This window comes from Lactuca virosa, chromosome 7, assembly GCF_052849685.1.
Source record: "Lactuca virosa cultivar CGN04683 chromosome 7, Lactuca_virosa_CGN04683_v6, whole genome shotgun sequence".
Taxonomy (NCBI): domain Eukaryota; kingdom Viridiplantae; phylum Streptophyta; class Magnoliopsida; order Asterales; family Asteraceae; genus Lactuca; species Lactuca virosa.
The window spans coordinates 280,221,307-280,230,463 of record NC_136432.1 but is presented as its reverse complement, the minus strand read 5'-3'; the positions used below and the strand labels follow the sequence as shown (position 1 = coordinate 280,230,463).

At 39.7% G+C, this 9,157-nt stretch overlaps 1 long non-coding RNA gene across 1 annotated transcript; it reads right to left on the bottom strand.

The window, feature by feature from the left end:
- Positions 1 to 6,646: 6,646 nt before the first annotated feature.
- LOC145123645 (uncharacterized) lies at positions 6,647 to 8,138 on the bottom strand. Its single transcript, XR_013715225.1, has 3 exons — positions 7,713 to 8,138; positions 7,208 to 7,293; positions 6,647 to 6,988 (listed from the first exon to the last, which is right to left on the bottom strand). It is a non-coding gene; the product is annotated as an uncharacterized LOC145123645 (long non-coding RNA).
- Between the last annotated feature and the right edge of the window lie 1,019 nt (positions 8,139 to 9,157).

The window sequence follows — 9,157 nt, the reverse complement described above, 5'->3', positions numbered from 1 at the left end:
CCTTTACTTTTCTGCACTTACATTTCCGCATCTAACTATCTAACAACTCTAACATCTTATTATTGTTAAGCTTTATGATCCTTTGAGATTAACAAATTTCCACAATATATAACTTGTACTAACGTTTGTTCAAGAGTTTCTCAAAAGCTTTTATCTCAACATATAGACATATAAACATTCCTCGGTCTCCGCCCGACATTGGACCGAAATCCGGAAGCAGACAAACATTCCTCGGAATAGCCTCGGCATCAGACCGTAGCCCAGAAACATACAAATACAACCACATGCAAGAATCACAAAGACATCAAGCATACTAACATTCTTCGGGTATCGCCCCTGCATCTGATCGAAATTCGGAAAAACATATAAACCTACATCGGGCCCCGCCAGGCATCGGACCTTAGTCCGGAACATACTAACATACATAAACGGGCCGACCTTGGTGCCTTGGACTCATTCCTACAGGAGAAAACTCACCTCGTAAAGCTAACTGTGAAATCTCGTGTGAGGAATCTCTGACGGCTGCTCCAACGACTCCCCGAATATCATTATCACAATAACACTTAGTCAAAATATGATAATCCTTCTTAGGGTAAAATAACCATTTTACCCCTGGTTAAAGTCAACATTCTGGTTAAAGTCAACGTTCTGGGTTGACTCAACTCGCCGAGTTGACCCATCAACTCGCCGAGTTCTATAAATCAAAAACACTGAAATCGCGATCAAACTCGTCGAGTCTTCCCCCTGACTCGCTGAGTTCCCTGCCTACCCAAAGTCGCTATTAAGCGAGTCAAGTCGTCGAGTCACTTCACAGACTCGTCGAGTTCTACCTTGTACAAAATCACGACAAATCAACACAACTCGTCGAGTCCCTCTCTGGACTTGTCGAGTTCTTTAGTCTGTTTGGGCCATCTTAAAGGATTAAGCCCCTACTCTTCAGATCTAAGCTTCTTGTTTATCATATACACTGAAAATGTCCTTTTAAGGGTAAATTTTCCAACTTTACCCACTACTACCCTCATTTGACGCTTTTAGCTCAAACCCTAAATCTTAAGGACTTAGATCTTGGTCCACAAGTCATCCATACTCCAAACTAAAGCGTACAAACAGAGATCTAGGCCCTAGACATCATTTGAACACGTAAAGTTTCTGCCTTTACCTCCATGAATGACCTTTTGGTGCTTAAAAGGCCAAAATGACATCTTAGAGCTTGCATGGGGGCTCCAATGGCCATAAAGTTTGCACCTTTATGCCATAACAGCCTTTCAAGGTCCCAAATCTAGGAGAATATCCACTTGGGTCATCCATTTCCCAAAAGCTAACATTCTCGGACCAAAAACCCCATAAAAAGTGAAATAAAGAGACCTAAGAAATCATTGAGCAAGTTTGAGACTTCCTTACCTGAAAATGCTACAAATGAAGTGAAGTTTCTGGATCTACTCTCTTCTTCATGAGTCCTCTAGCTTCCTCTTCTTCCACAAGCTTCAAAATCACTAGTTTTCTCTCAAAAAGGTCTCACAAGCTCACACAAGGCTCTAGGGTTTTGTGGATAGGGTTTTGGGACTTAGACTCTGTAAATGAGGCTGGCATAAGGGGATTAAGATGCTTAAATAGGGTACAAAACCCCGAAATTAGGGTTTCCTCAGCTCTTTCGTCTTCTTGTCGAGAATAGCTACCGGTCTCTCGATGTAATTCTGGATGTTATCAACCTGAATATCCTCTAGAGGCACAACCACTGATTCATCCACTAAGCACTTCTGTAGCTAAGATACATGGAAAGTGTTGTGGATCTGGCTGAGCTCTGCTAGAAGATCGAAACAGTAAGCAACTCGGCCCACCCGAGCCAAAACCCTAAACGGGCCAATGTATCTGGGGCCCAGCTTGCCCCGCTTCCTGAACTGGATGATACCTTTCCAAGGTGACACCTTTAGGAGCACCATGTCGCCCACATGAAACTCCAAGTCTGAGCAGCGCTTGTCGGCATAGCTTTTCTGCCGACTCTGAGAAGTCTGGAGCCTGCTCCATACTCGTTGGATCCTCTCGGTGCTCTTGAGTACTACCTCCATACTCCCCATGACCCTCTAACCAACCTCACCCCAACAGATTGGGTTCCTACACTCCTTCCCGTAGAGCATCTCGAAGGGAGGTCGGTTTATGCTGGCATGGTAACTGTTGTTATATGAAAATTCCGCTAACGGAAGATACGTATCCCAACTACCGCCGAAATCCAAAACACATGTGCACAACATGTCCTCTAGGGTCTGTATCGTGCTCTCGCTCTGTCGATCCGTCTGAGGACGGAAACCAGTGCTGAAGTGGAGACGAGTACCCATCTCTTCGTGAAACCGCTTCCAAAATCTAGAAGTCAAATGAACATCTCGGTCTGACACCACCGAAACGGGCACTCCATGACGTGCCACTACCTCATGGACGTAGATCTCTACTAGCTTCTCAGCCGATATACTCTCCTGGATCGGGATAAAAATGTACACTCTTGCTTAACCGATCCACTATGACCCATATCGAATCCACTCCATGTGCGGTCCTAGGAAGCTTGGTGATAAAATCCATAGTGATGTCTTCCCATTTCAACATGGGAATTTCCAACGGCTGCATCTTGCCATGAGGTCGCCGGTGCTCGGCCTTGACCTTCGTGCAGGTTAAGCACCGGTCCACATACCATGCCACGTCCCGCTTTATGCAGGGCCACCAGTAATCAGGGCGAAGATCACGATACATCTTCTTCGCCCCGGGATGGATGGGGAACCTCGACTTATGGGTCTCATCCATCAGAACCTATCATACTCCGCCCCAATACGGAACCCAGACCCTCCTATGCAGGGTTAACAACCCACGGCTGTCATAATCAAATGAGGCCACCTGGCCTATGATCCGCTCCCACTTCCAGCGCTCCTCCTTCATACCCTCGACCATACATACAAATACAACCACATGCAAGAATCACAAAGACATCAAACATACTAACATTCTTCGAGTACCGCCCCGGTATCGGATCAAAATCTAGAAAACATATAAACCTACATCGGGCCCCGCCCGACATCGGACCTTAGTCTGGAACATACTAACATACATAAACAGGCCAGCCTGGTGCCTTGTACCCGTCCTTATAGGAGAAAACTGACCTCGTATAGCTAACTGTGAAATCTAGTGTGAGGAATCTCTGACGGCTGCTCCAACGACTCCCCGACTATCCTTATCACAATAACACTTAGTCAAAATATTATAATCCTTCTTAGGGTAAAATGACCATTTTACCCCTGGTCAAAGTCAACATTCTGGTCAAAGTCAACATTCTGGGTTGACTCAACTCGCCGACTTGACCCATCAACTCGTCGAGTTCTATAAATCAAAAACCCTGAAATCGCGATCCAACTCGTCGAGTTCCCTGCCTACTTATAGTCATGATTAAGCGAATCAACTCGTCGAGTCCCTTCACAGACTCGTCGGGTTCTACCTTGTACAGAATCGGGACAAATCGACAAAACTTGTAACATCCTGTTTATGATCGTCTATGATTTAGGGTTTGTAGGCTGCAAACAGGTCATGTGGAAGCCTTAAGGCTGCGATGATTTATTAGAAGCGTAGGGCTTCTCGCCACCTTTCCGTGGATATGAGGTTCATTCAAAACGAACTTATAACGACGAAGCTATGATAGTTTGAAGTTTCAACAAATTTAGTCCTTATTGAGAAAGGGGTGGCAAACGAGTACGTAGGGCGTAAGTATGTGGACGCTCAGCGTACTTATATGCGTAGCATGGACGCGGAGACCACCTAGTATGTTCGGCGTACCAGAGGGTACGCTGGGCGTACTAGGAAGAGATTGTAAACCCCAATATTTTTAGGTGACCCTTTTTAAGGAACATGATGGCCTCATTTTCAGCCACCATTTCCAGCCTCCAACTCCTCTCAAAACCCTAATCTCGTTCCATGGCTTGTGTGAGTGTGGTGGCTCATTTGAGTGTTTTTGGTGAAGCTCTTATTGAAGAAGGGGTCTTGAAAGAGGATAGCTTGTGCTTCTAGCTTGTGGATATGAGTTCTACCCTTGTTGATGCATCTTATGTAGGTACAAAGTTCGAAACTTTCTCATTGTTGTGCTAGTTATTGTTTCGGGTCCATTTTTAGGGTTTTATGTCCCAAGATTGGAACTTTGTGAGTTTGATGAACTCCAGAGAAAATCTCCTGTCCTTTTAAGTGTATTGGGTTGCCTTGATTCATAAAAATGAGAACTTGGTCGTCTAGACTTCTTCATGCATGAGTTAAGAGGATTTAAGAGAGTCTTAATGGCTATTTTGGAAGTTGGGTCCCATTAAGACATGCAAACTGATAAAGTCGCCAAACTTTATCAATTAGGAGCTTGTAACAAAGCTTTCCTGAGGTTTGGATGCTTTGGGTTGAAGTGGTTAAGTCGAAAATGGAGTTTCTGGACCTGAGCATTACGCCCCCCGTATTGGTCTAGTTTCCCCGATCAGGATTCGTGTGTACGTTGAGTGTACCAAGGGAGGCACACCCCGAGTAATCTCGCTGAAGGCAGAATTTTCGATTTTAAGCAATGAACAAACACTCAATGCATCAAATACAATAGAAACTAATCAAAGCTCTGATATCACTGATGGGTTTTGAGCATAACAACAATCTTATGGTGCACATGCAAACCCTAAAACTTTGGATCTAGGTTTCTCTATTGTACGTGCAAATTATCCAAAGCTTACAAACCCTAGATCTAGCGTACAAAATCCGAATATAACAAATAAAACAAGTTTAGATGATTACCTTTAGATTATTGCAAGAATCTTCAAGCTTTAAGAGCCTAGTATCACAAATGTAATACCTGTAATCGATCACAAACACCAAGGCAACAAGAATGATATTGGAGAGAGAGGATGGTGGCTCAAAATCGGCTCTAAGGACTCTAGGGTTCTTCTAGTGGCCGATTTTGGATGCCCTAGGGGTCTTTATATAGGTGAACAGCTAGGGTTTCAGTCAAAACTCTAATTGGATAGCTTAGGCCTTAATCAGCCCCAAGAACCTTCTGGAATAAGGCCTTAGACGATTTCAAGGTGGGCTTCCACCCTAATATTAATTAATCAATATGATTTCTCTTTTAATATATCATTTATATAATATATTAATAAACCATAATATCCTCTTTCTCCACTAATCATCCAGTCAAGTAACTCCGACGAAGGCAACCCAAAAGGACCATGCTAGAACCGGGTCAAGTACATACCAAATATAATTATGGACTTAGACACTAATCCAACACTATATACATGGACCACAAGAGTCTGAAGTGCCTCATAGATCAACCCAACCTGAATATGAGATAGAGGAGATGGTTGGATGTAGTGAAGGACTACGAATGTGAGATCTTATATCACCCAGGCAAGGCTAATGTCGTAGTCGATGCCTTGAGCCATAGAGTAGAGAGTGCTCTAATTCGAGACATGTGCATGAAGATGGCGGTGATAAATCCAGTCCTAGATACCATCCGAGAGGCTCGGGTGGAGACTGTGAGTCCCAAGAACCTCAAGAGGGAGCGAGTGATCGGACAGGTTTCCGAGTTTGAGACGGCTAGTCGGAGGCTTATGACTTTCCGAGGGTGAATTTGGGTGCCCTATACAGGTGGAGCTCGGCGTATACTGATGGAGGAGGCACATAGATCGATATTTTTGATCCATCTAAGATCCACTAAGATGTATTTGGATCTGAAAAGAGATTACTGGTGGCCTTGTATGAAGAGGGATGTGGCATGGGTAGTTGAAAGGTGCTTGACCTGTTGCCGGGTTAAGGCGGAGCACCAGCGTCCATAAGGGTAAAATGTGAAAATTTTCAAATAATTCATAGATAAATCAAGCATGAAAGAAAATTCAGTTTTACAAAATGTGACTAAAGTTGAAAGTTAGTTGCCCTCTCAAGTAATTATCCCTTTATTGATTTACAATATAGATTAGGGATGAGCATAACTGGATACCCACCTATTTTAGCAGGAACTGGAACCGGCAGTTCTTAAGTTTTTGGTATTGGAAGAGGAACCACCTACACCGGTTCCTAGAAAATTGGAACCACTCCCTCAACCGTCCGGTTTCGGTTTCGGGTACCCGACTTCTTTAGTATTATAACTTGTTATTTTATACATGTCATGTAAATTATGTAAATTAACCTATATAAATAACATAAGTACAAGATATAAAACCAAAACATTTACAAAAATTCGAGCTTTTAAATAAGAAGTTGTGAAAAACGTTTCCCACTTTTAAATAGCACAGCCAACAACAACTACAAACTATAAAATAGTAACAAGGGACTGAAATTGTAATTCATAAAAGCAAAAACAACAACAATAAAAAAAGCAAAAACAGAAATAGTAAAAGCAAAACAACAACACAAATCAACAATAGCACAAATCAGCAACAATAGCAGCAACACATAGCAGCAAAAACAACATCGAAAAACAGCAACAGCAAAAACAGAAAACAGCAACATCAAAAAACAACAACAACAATAATTACTTATTCCCTTGTAAGAAATCTTCCATATTACGAATGATTTCAGAAATGAAATTAAGCATAAAAAGTCAAATTTGAATAATAAATATTATACAAGAAACATAAAATAAAATAATAAATAACTGTGTAACTTACCTTCTTGGTATTTTTCCACATCATCCAATAATTGTTCAAAGTCAATACAAACATTTGATGCCCTCAACCAATCTTGAGTATATATCAAATCTTCCAACGTTTTTGGAAGCAAATTATTATGAAAGTCATCTACCACACAACCGTATGTACTAAAAGTAGACTCACTAGCAACTGTGGAAACTGGAATGGCTAGAGTGTCCTTTGATGTCAACACCTTGTATGTTGTGCTTTTGTCACTCCACCACTTCACAATTTCAAATGTTTCATTATTCATTTTTCGGGTGGAGCATCAAGATATCCCTCAAATTCAGATTTTTCCATAGCATCTTCAAAATCATTTTCAAACAACACCAACAAAACAGGGACAAAGTTTGTGAATCAAAAAGACTAATAATTTAAAATATCAACATATAAAACAAACAAACACACAATCTTCACCAATTAACACTAAACTTCAACTAGATGGAACCCTTAAATAAAAAACAAAAACAAAAGAAAAATAATCTATTTTTTGGGAAAAAATTGAAAGAAAACAAGATTCTCACCTGGGTTTTGTCTAAAAGAACAGAATACCAAGTTCTAGTGTCCATATATCCAACAGATGAAGATGAAAACGAAGCGAGTCTGCAATCTGAATATTCAGGTATCTAATTAATAACAACCAATATATCTTATTACTGTAAGTTGTAAAGTCAATGAACTTCTGATTATAATGAATTCTCATTACACACAAAAAAAAGTGAACTTCTGATTACACAAAAAAAAAAGCAATAAACTTCTGATTATTGTATCTTCAACACACCACAAAGCACAAACCAAGTGATCTGCTCCCAATTAACTAAGGAAAGTAACAGATGCAAAAAACCGAGATATCAATTCTAGCTTTCTTTGACTCTTAATTACTGACTACAGAACATAACATATTATTGGATCTTAGACATGGAAGTAAAAAATAAGTGATTTGATTACATACTAGAACTTTTCATTATTGTATCTTCGATATGGAAGCAAAAGATATAAAAAAGGTATTATAGAACATATAAATAGTACCGATTGAGGAGGTTTGGTCAACGATTGAACAAGATGACTGGAGATTTAACAACGTCGGAGAGGATAGAGAGAATAAGACAGCTGTCAACGTCTTACGAACTAGTTGTATTCAATCTAACTGGCTTTAGCGGAGTGTGGTGATAAAAGCATTGGTAAAGTAGTTGCAGATTGAGCCTTCTATTGAACATATATGAGTGGCGATTGAAAAACCTAGGTTACGACTTTGAAGAGAGTAACAACGGATGGGGTTTGATGTTGCGCGGACGACGATTGAAAAGAGATCGATGTGGTATTTCTTGTTAATCGATCATACGAGCAACGAAGATGAATGGTTTGAGAGGGGAGAGTGACGAGAAGAAGGGATTTAGGGTGTCGGCGTTATTTTGTAAGAATAAATCACCAAAAGGTTCAAAACCCTAAAAACAACTAAGGTCTAACGTAATCATGTATTAGTATTTTCCCCTATTTTTTAAATACAACATCACTAATATATATATATATATATATATATATATATATATATATATATATATATATATATATATATATATATATATATATATATATATATATATTAGTGATGTTGTATTTAAAAAATAGGGGAAAATACTAATACATGATTACGTTAGAAAAAAGGCGGGTAACTGTCGGTATCGGTTCCAGTTAACTGCTGGTTTTGGGTACTCAGTATTGGAACCGGAACTAGCGGATATCCAATGGGTATCGGTTTCTTAAAAATGAGAATTGGAACCGAAACCACTTAAGGCGGTTTCTAGACTTTAGGAACCAGAACCAGAACCACCTAAGGCAGTTCCAGTTCCAGAACTGACAGTTCTGATGCAGTTCCGGTTCCGAAAGCAGGTACCCGCTTTCGCTACTCATCCCTAATATAGATCGTGGGACATAAAAGTAACTTGATAAATTGGTGCATCAATTCCGTTCCTTATCTTTTTTTACCTATTTTTTATAAATAATTTTAAGATCTTCACAACACTTATGGTTTTCAAACTGAAAATGACTTAGAATGGTAATAAATTTTTAATTTGTTCATATATATGGAACTTACAATGATAACATCTGAATACCTTTAACAAATTTGATAACCAATCATTTACAATATTTTTGTCCATAAATGTGAAGAGAATTAAAAGTTTATTACCCCTTAAGTCACTTCACCTTTTTAGGGTGTTGTTTATTAAAAGTTAATCTCTTGTTAGTGAAGCTATTTAGTCCCATTGTCACTTAGGAACATATGTGGATAGCTAGAACCTTGAAAATAACCTGAAATGTATTTAAAATATTACAAACACAAAATTTTTTATTCTAAAATGTTTACTGAGAGTTTAGCAAGTTCTTGAAAGATCTTTATACCCAATACTCATTACGGAATGATATTGTTAATGATATATGATCCCCTAAGGTCACACATTATAGCAAGTTACTGC